Source organism: Sus scrofa, chromosome 1, assembly GCF_054392235.1.
Source record: "Sus scrofa isolate SSC_HxYL_T2T_F1_AM1 chromosome 1, Sscrofa_HxYL_maternal_Yorkshire_Landrace_v2.0, whole genome shotgun sequence".
NCBI lineage: Eukaryota > Metazoa > Chordata > Mammalia > Artiodactyla > Suidae > Sus > Sus scrofa.
Window position 1 is genome coordinate 195,634,856 of NC_139383.1, and position 11,917 is coordinate 195,646,772.

Here is an 11,917-nt window from a genome sequence, read left to right on the forward strand (position 1 = left end):
TTGTTAATTAATAAACTGTTTTTTTAGAACGGTTTTTAGGTTCACAGTAGAAAGTACAAAGTTACCATATACTCCCTGTCCCCGCATACAGACAACCTCCCTAATATCAACATCCCACACCAGAGTCAAACATTTGTTATAATCGATAAACCTACATGCCGAGAGAGGATTAAGATGGAGGAACAGAAGGACTGGAGCTCGACTTCTCTCCTAAAAACAACAAAATTCACAACTAAAGGATGAGCAATCTCCACCCAAATGGACCAGAAACCTTAAAAAAGATACCCTACTCCAGAAGAAAAAGAGGAGGCCACATCAAGAGGTAGGAGGGGATATTTCATGATATAAACAACTCCATACCTCCCGGGTAGGAAGCTCCACAGACTGAAAACTAACTGGTTCACAGAGAGAGACTCACCTACAGGAGTGAGATTTCTGAGCCCCACATCAAACCCTCATGTGTGGGGTTCTGGCACTGGGAGAAAGAGCCCATGGAGCATCTGTCATTGAAGGCCAGTGGGGCTTGTGCGCAGGAGCTCCACAGGACTGGGGGAAACGGAGACCCCATTCTTAAAAGGCGCACACAGACTTTCACGTGCACTGGATCCCAGGGCAGAGTGAGGTCTCTACAGGAACCTGGGTCAAACCTGACTGCAGTTCTTGGAGGACATCCTGGGAAAACAGGGGTGAACGTGGCTTGTTGTGAGGGAAGGACACTGAAAGCAAAGCTCTCAGGAATATTCAGCAGCAGTGCCTTTCTCTGGAGGTGGCCATTTTGGGAAAATCTGGCCCCACCCTTCAGTCAGCACTGAGAAGCCCCAGGGCAAACAACAATCCAGGTGGGATCACAGTCCTGCCCCTCAGTGAACAGGCTACCTAAAGACCCCTCAGACACACAGATGCCTCTAATCCCATCCAGAGACTAAGCCCCACCCACCAGAGGGAGTAGAATCAGCTCCACTTACCAGTGGGCAGGCATCAGCCCCTCCCATCAGGAAGCCTACAGCAAGGCCCCATACTGACTTCAGCCCACAAGGAGGGCAGACACCAGAAGTAAGAGAGGCTACAACTCTATTATCTATAAAAAGGTCACCACACCAAAAACCTATAAAAATGAAAAGACAGAGGACTATAACTCAGATGAGGGAGAAAGGAAAAACTCCAGAAGATCAACTAAGTGATGAGGAGATTCTTAGCCTCCAGGAGATTCTTAGATCAACTAAGTGATGAGGAGATTCTTAGCCTCCATTGACTTTAGACTGTCGATGCTGAAGATGATGTAAGACGTTGGAAATAAACTGGAGGCAAAGATGGATACCTTACAGGAAACACTGAGCAAAGAGATACAAGATATAAAACTTAAACAAGAAGAGATGCAAAATACAAGAACTGAAATAAAAAATTCACTAGAAGCAACCAACAGCAGAATACAGGAGGCAGAAGAATGAATAAGCGAGGTGGAGGACAGATTAGTGGAAATTACAGATGCAGAACAGAAAAGAGAAAAAAGATTGAAAACAAATGAAGAGAGTCTCAGAGAACTCTGGGACAATGTTAAATGCTCCAACATCCATATTATAGGGGTGCCAGAAGGAGAAGAGAGAGAGAAGGAGACAGAAAAAATATTCCAAGAGATAATAGCTGAAAACTTCCCTAACATGGGAAAGGAATCACTCACTCAAATCCAGGAAGCACAACGAGTACCATATAAAATAAACCCAAGGAGGAATACACCAAGACACATATTAATCAAACTGACCAAAATTAAAGACAAAGAGAAAATCTTGAAAGCAGCTAGGGAAAAGAAACAAATAACATACAAGGGAACCCCAATAAGGTTATCAGCAGATTTTTCAGCAGAAACTCTGCAGGCCAGAAGGGAGTGGCATGATATACTCAACGTGATGAAAGGAAAAAACCTCCAACCAAGATTACTTTACCCAGCAAGGCTCTCATTCAGATTTGAAGGAGAAATCAAAACCTTCACAGATAAGCAAAAACTGAGAGAATTCAGCAACACTAAACCAGCCTTACAACAAATACTAAAGGAACTTCTCTAGGCAGAAAAGAAAAGGCTGCAATCAGAAACGAAAATACCACAAATGACAAGGCTCACCAGTAAAGGTATATATACGGTAAAGATACGAAATCATCCATGCACAATTATACCACCAAAATCAGAAATCATGAGAAGAGGTGGGTACAAATGCAGGACACTGGAGATGAACTTGCAATTAAGAGAACAACAGCTTAAAACAATTTCATATACATACAGACTCATATCAAAACTTCAGAATAACTTCAAACCAAAAATCTACAATTGATACACAAACAAGGAATCTCTGGAGAAGAAATATATCTCACAGTGAATAAGTGTATAATCCACCATGAAGGGGGTCATTTGACATCATTCTTGGAATGCTGAAGTCTTTTTAGATCTGATTCTGATTTCCTCTCCATCAAAGAATTTATGATAATTATAATTAAATAATGCAACTGTACAATTAAATAATACAGTTTTACAATTGTATTATTAATAACCATTTCTCTCCATGGTAAAATGTAAAGTCTATAATGTCTTCTTTATCACATCACCTAGAATGGTGTAATGCCTATATTGAAGAATCAATAAGACGTAACAAATTGTGAAGACATATTTATACAGTTGCACTGTTTTTTAACCAATTTATGCATTTTATATTTTACTTATTTTCAAAGGGTGTATTATTTTTGTTATTCTTACCAGTTAAGTTATTCTTTTTATTATGCTATTTAAAATATTTAATGGTATATAAGGCTTTCTTCTTTATAAATTTTAGTTGCATAATACACATAATTTTAATATAATGCTAATATTTAAAGAAAAATTGAAATGTAATAGGTAATACTAAATAGAAAAGATGAAAGCCATACAAAATGAGATAAAGTATAGAATAAATTTCCTATTTGTCTCATATATTTCCCATTCCACTTCTCCAGAGGGAGTCACTTAATCTCTTTCTTAAGATCCATGATATAATAATCTGTGTGAATGTAATTGTGTTTAAATATGTGCATTTTATTCTGTAAAAAAAAAATTAAATTAAAAAAAAAAAAACCCACATGCATACATCGTTGTCACCCAGTGTCCATAGTTTACCTTAGGGTTCATTCCTGCTGTAGTGCATTTTATGGACTTTAACAGATGTATATTGACGTAGATCTAACATCATAGTAGAATGGTTTCAACTTCCTTAAAAGTTCTCTATGCTCTGCTTATTCATACCTCCCTCTCCTCTAACCCCTGGCACCCACTAATCTTTTTATTCTTCACAATTCTGCCTTGTCTGGAATGCCATATAGTTGGACTCTACCATATTTAGCCTTCCCATATTGGCTTCTTTCAGTTAATAAGATGCATTTGTTTCCTCCATGATTTTTAATGGCTGGTAGCTCACTTCTTTTTTATTGAATATTCCATTATCTGTATGTACCAGTTAATCCATCCATGCTGCCAAGTTTTGGCAATTAGGAGTAAAGTTGCTATAAACATCCATTTGTGGGTTTTGTATGGACATGTTTTCAATTCATTTGGGTAAAAAACAAGGAATACTATTGTTGGATGGTATGTAATAGTAGTTTAGCTTTGTAAGAAATGGTCAAACTGTCTCCCAAAGTGGGCGCACTATTTTTGCATTCCCACTAGTAATGAGTGAGAATTCCTCTTGCTATACATCCTTTCTAGCACTTGGTGTTGTGAGTGTTCTGGATTTTGGCTATTTTAATAGGTGTGTAACTGTGAGATAATAGCAAATATATAAATATCCACCCCTGGTTCCTGGCAAAGGCTCTTAAAACCTCTGTAATTTCCTTGGAGTTCCCATCGTGGCTCAGTGGTTAATGAATCCGACTAGGAAGCACGAGGTTGCAGGTTCGATCCCTGGCCTTGCTCAGTGGGTTAATGATCCAGCGTTGCCGTGAGCTGTGGTGTAGGTTGCAGATGCGGCTCGGATCCCGAGTTGCTGTGGCTCTGGTGTAGGCCACAGCCAATTCGACCCCTAGCCTGGGAACCTCCATATGCCGCAGGAGTGGCCCTAGAAAAGCAAAAGACCAAAACAAACAAACAAACAAACAAACAAACAAAAACCTCTGTAATTTCCTAAGAGACAGGAGTACTAGGAAGAGTCATTTGTTCTAATATTTGGTCTTTGACTTCAGTTCCTGACACAGAGTTCCTAAATCCCTTGGAATTTCCTGGGGGAGAGCAGTGTCTTTCGTTCTAACAAGGTGACACTTAGTAAGTTCCTGGATGGGGGCTGGTCATCAGAAAGACCAAACCATGCTGAGACACTTGGAATTTTCAGCCCCACCTCCCATTCTCCAGAGAGAGGAAAGAGAGGGTCAAAGATGAGTTAGTGATGGATTATGACTAGGTGACATTGGCCTGTAATTTTTTTGGTGGTATCTTTCTCTGGTTTTGGTATCAGGGTGATGGTGGTCTAATAGAATGAGTTTGGGAGTGTCCCTTCCTCTGCAATTTTTTTGGAATAGTTTCAGAAGGATAGGTGTTAGCTCTTCTCTAAATGTTTGATAGAATTCACCTGGGAAGCGATCTGGTCCTGGACTTTTGTTGGAAGTTTTTTAATCATAGTTTCAATTTCAGTACTTGTGATTGGTCCATTCCTCTTTTCTATTTCATCTTGGTTTAGTCTTGGAAGATTGTACTTTTTCTAAGAATTTGTCCATTTCTTCTAGGTTTTCCATTTTATTGGCATGTAGTTGCATATAGTAGTCTCTTATGATTCTTTGTATTTATGTGATGTCTGTTGTTACTTCTCCTTTTTCATTTCTAATTTTATTGATTTAAGTCCTCTTTTCTTGATAAGTCTGGCTAAGGGTTTATCAATTTTGTTGATCTTTTCAAAGAACCAGCTTTTACTTTCATTGACCTTCTCTATGGTTTTCATTGTTTCTATTTCATTGATTTCTGATCTTTATGATTTCTTTCCTTCTACTAACTTTAGGTCTTGTCTGTTCTTCTCTCTCTAGCTTGCTTTAGATGTAAAGTTAGCTTGTTTATTTGAACTTTTTCTTGTTTCTCGAGTTAGGTTTGTATTGCTATAAAACTTTCCTCTTAGAACTGCTTTTGCTGCATCCCATAGGATTTGGAGTGTTGTATCTTTGTTGTCATTTGCTCCTAGGTATTTTTTAATTTCCTCTTTGATTTCTTCAATGATCTGTTGGTTGTTTAGTAGCATGTTGTTTAATCTCCACGTGTTTGTGATTTTGCTGTTTTTTTCTTGTTGTTGATGTCCAGTCATAGAGCGTTGTGGTCGGAAAAGATGCTTGATATGACTTCAGTTTTCTTAAAGTTACCAAGGCTTGATTTGTAGCCCAGGATGTGATCAATCTTAGAGAACGTTCCGTATGCACTTGAGAAAAATGTGTAATCTGTTGCTTTTGGATGAAATGCCCTATAAATATCTATTAAGTCCGTCTGGTCTAATGCTTCATTCAGGGCCTTTGTTTCCTTATTGATTTTCTGTCTGGATGATCTGTCCATTGCTGTAAGTGGGGTGTTAAAGTCCTCCACTATTATTGTGTTGTTGATTTCTCTTTTTAAGGTTGTTAGCAGTTGCCTTACATATTGTGGTGATCCTATGTTGGGTGCATAGATATTTTAAATTGTTATATCTTCTTCTTGGATTTATCCTTTGATCATTATGTAGTGTCCTTCCTTGTCTCTTAAAATATTCTTCATTTTAAGGCTATGACTAGGTGATAAAATGTTCATAAAAACACCCAAAGTATGGGATTCAGTTTACAAATTGGTCAGAATGTGGAGATGCTGTGAGAGTGGTACTCGGAAAGAACATGGACGCTCTGACCTTCTTTTCACATACCTTGCCCATTTGGGTGTTCACTTGTATCCTGCATCATAGCCTTTTATAAAAAACTGGTAAATAGTGAAAACTGTTTTCCTAAATTCCATAAGCCACTCTAGCAAATTAATCAAACCCAAAGAAGGATTAGTGGTAATCTCCAGTCTACAGTCTGTTGGTCAGAAGCACAGGTGATGGCCTGGACTTGGCATGTGAAGTGGGGGCAGTCTTATAGGAGTAAGCCTTTAACCTGTGGGATCTGATGCTGTCTCCAGGGAGATAATGTCAGAATTGCATTAAATTGTAGAACATTCAGCTGGTGTCATAGAGAATTGTTTGGTGGGGGACAACCCTCTCATATCTGGTGAGGTCAGAAGTGAGTATAGTAGTCAAGTGAGATTAAAAGAGAAGAACTGAATATTTCCTACACAGTAGAGTTATCTCATTGTTTTAATTTAATTTCTCTGATGACATGAATTTTTTTTTCAGATGCTTATTTGCCATCTCTATATCTGCTTTGGTGAGGTGACTGTTTAGGTCTTTGGGCCATTTTTTAGTCAGGCTCTTTACTTTATGTTTTATAGTTCATCATATATTTTGGATAACAGTCCCTTACCAAATGTACATTTTGAAAATATTTTCACCCAGTTTGTGGCTTGTCTTTTCATGCTTTTGACTCTTCTATTTTCAACCTGTTTCTTTTGCACTTAACAGTGCTTATTCTACCTGCTTATTTTTCATCAGACTCCATTATGAGAAGACTGGTTTCTTGGCACACATACTCTGGGCATAGGTTGGCTCTCTCAGATTCAAATAATGCTTTTTTTTTTTGAGGGGAGAGGCCACATACAAAGCAAGTGGAAGTTCCTCAGCCAAAGATCAAACAAAACCACAGCAGCAACCTGAGCTGCTGCAGTGACAATGCTGGATCCTTAACCCACTGCACCTGCAGCATATGGAAGTTCCCGGGCTAGGGGTCAAATTGGATCTGCAGTTGCCAGCTAATGCCACAGTCACAAAAACATGGGACCTATACTGTAGCTCACAACAATGTTGGATCCTTAACCCACTGAGCAGGGCAAGAGATCAAGCCTGAGTCCTCATGGATACTAGTCAGGTTCATTACCACTGAGCCACAATGGGAACACCCTCAAACAACTTTTTAATAATACTTGCAGATATTCTTTTCTTAGAGCTTTGAAAGACAAGAGGAAGACTAATTGAGGTGATTGAATCCATACTATGGAATGAACCATGTACGACATCGCTTATATATAACTATACACTATGTATAGAGTTATGATAATTTACAGGTGTAATTAAAAGACTTTAATTTTTCTGTTTTCTGCATGGTCCTTATATTCAGCTCAAGTATTGTCTTTGATCATTTATTTCCTACCTCTTACAATAGACTAAAAAGGCTCAGACTACAGAGATTTTGTTTTTTTCACCACTGTGAGCCTAAAACAGCATCTGGCACACAGTAGCCTCTGTGTTCACATTTGATGAATAAATTTATGAGCAAATGGCTCCAGGGTCCTATATCCTTCAGATATTGGTGAGACCTTAAGGCAGGTGTAGCTACAGGAAATGTGTGTGTCTTGGTCCTAGGCTAATCTCTTTTCTTTTCTTCTTCTTCTTTTTTTTTTTTTTTTTTTTTTTTTTTTAGGGCCACATCCATTGCATGTGGAATTTCCCAGGCCAGGGGTGGAATTGAAGTTGTAGTTGTAGCTGCCAGCCTACGCCAGAGCCACAGCAATGCAGGATCTGTGCCACAGCTGCGACCCACACCACAGCTCATGGCAATGTCAGATCCTTGACCCACTGAGCGAGGCCAGGGATTGAACCCAAGTCCTCATGGATGCTAGTCAGGTTTGTTAACCACTGAGCCATGATGGGAACTCCTTGTCTTTTCTTCTTCAGCTCTGCTTGTACCTGTCTTCAGATCTTCAGATATATCTTATATCAAGTGATGACCACATCACTTTATACTGTCAGAGCAGATGCCTTCCTTGCAAGGAATCCTTTGTTCCCCTGTCTGAAATTGCTCAGAGTGCAGATTTAAAGTACAGAGTATCTAACAAATGTATTTTTATGGCTTTAGTTATAATATATGTGACTCTAATTCTGCAGAATACTTGTTACAGCTGCCAGGAAATGCCCCTGAATGCTGGCCATCAATTGCCTTCTGCAAGAACTGTGACAGCTGAAAGAGTCTCAGGAGGAAGAGAACAACTTTCAGTCTCTGCCTGGAAAATCTCCCATGCCTCTTCTCAGAAAACCTCCTGCCCATCATCTCCTTGGTTAGGCTATCATACCTGGCTGAGTGAAAAATAAAACCCGTAACTTTGCTAGGGTTTCTATTTATCTATGCTTGTGTGGTGAATATAGGGTATTAGGCACAGTAGAAGATACTCATTAAATACTAATTGATTGATTAAGCCTCATTATTATTATTTGCAGTTAATAATTAGGAAATGTGTATCTGAAAAGTTACATTACACCAAAGAAGATATACAAATGGCCAATAAGCACATGAAAAGATGCTCAACATCATTAATTATTAGGGAAATGCAAATCAAAATTACAAAGAGATATGACTTTACAACCATTGAGATGTCTGTTATAAAAGTGTTTTTTGGAGTTCTTGTCTGGTTTAGCAGGTTAAGAACCCGACTAGTATCCATGAGGATGTGGGTTTGATCCCTGGCCTGGCTCAATGGGTTAAGGATCCATCATTGCCATGAGCAGATGCAGCTCAGATCTGTCATTGCTGTGGCTGTGGCACAGGCCAGCAACTGCAGCTCCATTTCAACCCTTATCCTGGGAACTTCCCATATGCCATAGGTGAGGCCATCAAAAAAAGTGTTTTCTATTTGCTTGGGGCTTTTTGGCTGCACCCACAGCATATAAAAATTCCTGGGCCAGGGACCAAACCTGAGCCACGACAGTGATCCAAAATATTGCAGTGGCAATGCTGGATCCTTAACCCACTGCGCCACAAGGGGACTTCTTTAAAAAGAAGAAAATAAGGATGACGAGGATGTGGAGAAATTGGAAGTTATGCATTCCTGGTGGGAATGTAAAACTGAATTGAACATCCACTGTAGAAAGTGGTACAGTGGGTCCTCAAGAGGTCAAATGTAGAACTTGATCTATGAATTTCACTTTTGGATATATACCCCGAAAACCTGAAAGCAGGGACAAGATCAGATATTTGGTCACCCATGTTCATGGCAGCATTCACAACAGCCAAAAGGTGGAATCAACCCAAATGTCCATCAGCAGGTGAATGGATAAACAAAATGTGGCATAAACATACAATGGAGTATTACCCAGCCTTAAGAAGGAGTAAAATTCTGAGGCGTTCTATATCATGTATGACATCATTCAAAGTGAAATAAAGTAGTCACAAAAGGTCATATACTGCATGGTTCCACTTACAGGAAGTACCTAGAAGAGTTAAATTCATAGAGGTGGAAAGTAGGATGGTGGTTTCACTTAATGGGCAGAGTTTCAGTTTGGGAAGATGAGAAGTTCTGGTGTTGAACAGTGATGATGGCTGCACAACAGCGGGAATGGACCTAACAGCACTGAGCTGTAAACTTAATGGTTAAGATGCTCAATTTAATTTAATTCAATTTATAGTTTACCATAAAAAAGACTCTCCTCAAACCACTCTGTCACTGGCAAAACCCACCAGGGTTCCTGGGAAAAGTAAGATGGAATCTAGGTATAAAGATACAGTCTAAGAGGTCCTGTCTTGTTAACGAATGCCACTAGGATCTGCGAGGATGCGGTTTGATTCCCAGCCTCGCTCAGTGTATCAAGGACCTGACCTTGCCATGAGCTGTGGTGTAGGTAGCAGACATGGCTCGGATCTGGCCTTGCTTCGGCTCTGGCGTAGGCCGGCAGCTGTAGCTCCTATCTGATCCCTAGCCTGGGAACCTCCATATGCCAAGAGTGCGGCCTAAAAAGCAAAAAAAAAAAAAAAAAAAAAAGTCTAACCTGTCCTTTTCCGCTTCATGTAGTTTCCCCTGCTCAGAAAGTGCCCGTCCAAAGGCCTCGGATCCAGTCCTTCAGACCAGAGTTCCTCATACCAAACGGGAGTGCCAATACCTCGGCTCCGGGCGTGTGCAAAAGTGCTGCCGGCCAACCCTCAACTCAAGATGGCGGCACCGGGCTGTTCGTAGAGAGCTGCGCTGGGCACTGAGCCTAGAGCCTGAGCAGCAAATGCGCCTGCCCAAAGGAAACTCCGCCCCATCCCCGCCCAGCCAATCGCTACAAAGCAGCGCCCAGCACAACCTTTTTTTTCAGGGAGGTCAGGTGCATCTCTTTATATGCAAATCTAAGAGTAAAGCTTCACCTCGCTGCTTTTTTTTTAAAGGGCCGCACCCGGGGCATAAGGAAGTTCCCAGGCTACGGGTCTGTTCCGCAGTCTCTCAAGAGCAGGCAGGTTCACTCTGGGGTTTTCCTGATTCGTGCAACTGAAAGAAGATTGGGGGTGCCCCAGGTAGGTCAGACACCCCTTTATGAGCTTCACAGGTGGCAGCCACGTCTCGGAAAGTCCCTACCGCCTTATATACCGGTACAAAAAAAGTCCACCAATTTGGAGTTCCCGTCGCGGCTCAGTGGTTAACGAATACGACCAGGAACCATGAGGTTGAGGGTTCGATCCCTGGCCTCGTTCAGTGGGTCAAGGATCCAGCGTTGCCATGAGCTGTGTTGTAGGTTGCAGACTCGGCTTGGATCCTGCGTTGCTCTGACTCTGGCGTAGGCCAGTGGCTACAACTCTGATTAGACCTCTAGCCTGGGAACCACAGGTACTGCCCTAGAAAAGACAAAAACAAAAAACAAAAAAACCCCCCAGCAGTTTGACAAAATGTTACTTAAGAGGTGGTCGTCATCCCACCCTACTGTGCCTGCATCTAGGTAGATACTGTTACCTAAGAGTTCCAAAATCATCCTTCACCAGCTCATTATGGCTGTCAGCGGAAGTCAAGCGAAAAGAGCCAAGCGAAGCCATTTTCCCCACAGGTTCTAATTCAAGTAGCAGCTGCCCGCCTATGCCACAGTCTCAGCAACCAGGATTGAAGCCGCGCCTGCGACGTACACCACAGCTCACGGCAATGAGGAATCCTTAACCCACTGAGCGAGGCCAGATCGAACCCCCACCCTTGTGGATACTAGTTGGATTCCGTTCTGCTGCGGCACAATGGGAACTCCAGCTTCCCCTCGCTTCTGAACCTAGCTGGGTTTTGTTCTATTGGTTCAAGTGACACCGGCCAGAAGGACCTTTACTGGACTAACTGGATAAGGTCAGTAACAACATCACATACAGCTGCATCTATTTTTATATGAAAAAAAGAAAAAGAAATGAAAAAAGAAGTAACACTAGCAGTAAGTACTTACAATATGTTTACTGTTTGTCCAACACTTTTTTAAATACTTTATATGAATTCAGTTAATCCTGCCAATACCCAATAATGAACTGGGCTCCATTATCATCTCTAATTTACAGCTAAGGAAATGGAGGCAGAGAAAGGTCAAATAACTTGCAAAAGGCCATACACCCAGTTAAGTGGTGGAGCCAAATCAAACCCAGGCACCCTAAAGAGATGCTCCCCTTCCTTGCTGCAGCACACTGCTCTCTAATCCTGTAAGATCCTAATACGAGTGCCAGTTAACACATAAGGCTTTAAGGAGAGAATACATCCCTGCTCCATAATGAGAATCAAACAGCTAACTGAGAGTCCTCTGAGGCTGCTACTGCAGCTCTTGGATTCCCCCATTTGACAAGCTCTGACTTCAGAAGTTTGAGTCCTTTGGGCAGTGACAGGTAGATTCTTCTAAACTGTTACTGCGATTAGACTAGCAGATAGTGTGGAAAACACTGATGCGTGCCCTGCCTGGTGATCCTTTGGGATATACTTTATTTTTAAATTATGACATGAGCATTTCATTTTGTATTGGCAGGTACACAGTTAATGGAGCAAAAGGAAGCCAACTAATAATTTCCAGAGAGGCAGAAAGCTCAAAAATCCCAACCGAGAGTC

The 11,917-nt window shown here is 41.0% G+C and overlaps 1 protein-coding gene across 1 annotated transcript in view; it reads right to left on the reverse strand.

Moving 5' to 3' along the window:
- LOC110262228 (exonuclease 1-like) overlaps positions 1-10,052 on the reverse strand; it is a 56,292-nt gene extending 46,240 nt beyond the window's left edge. The window contains exon 1 of the mRNA XM_084981649.1: positions 9,870-10,052. The gene's annotated coding sequence lies outside the window, so the exon portion shown is untranslated. The remainder of the gene's footprint in view (positions 1-9,869) is intronic.
- Between the last annotated feature and the right edge of the window lie 1,865 nt (positions 10,053-11,917).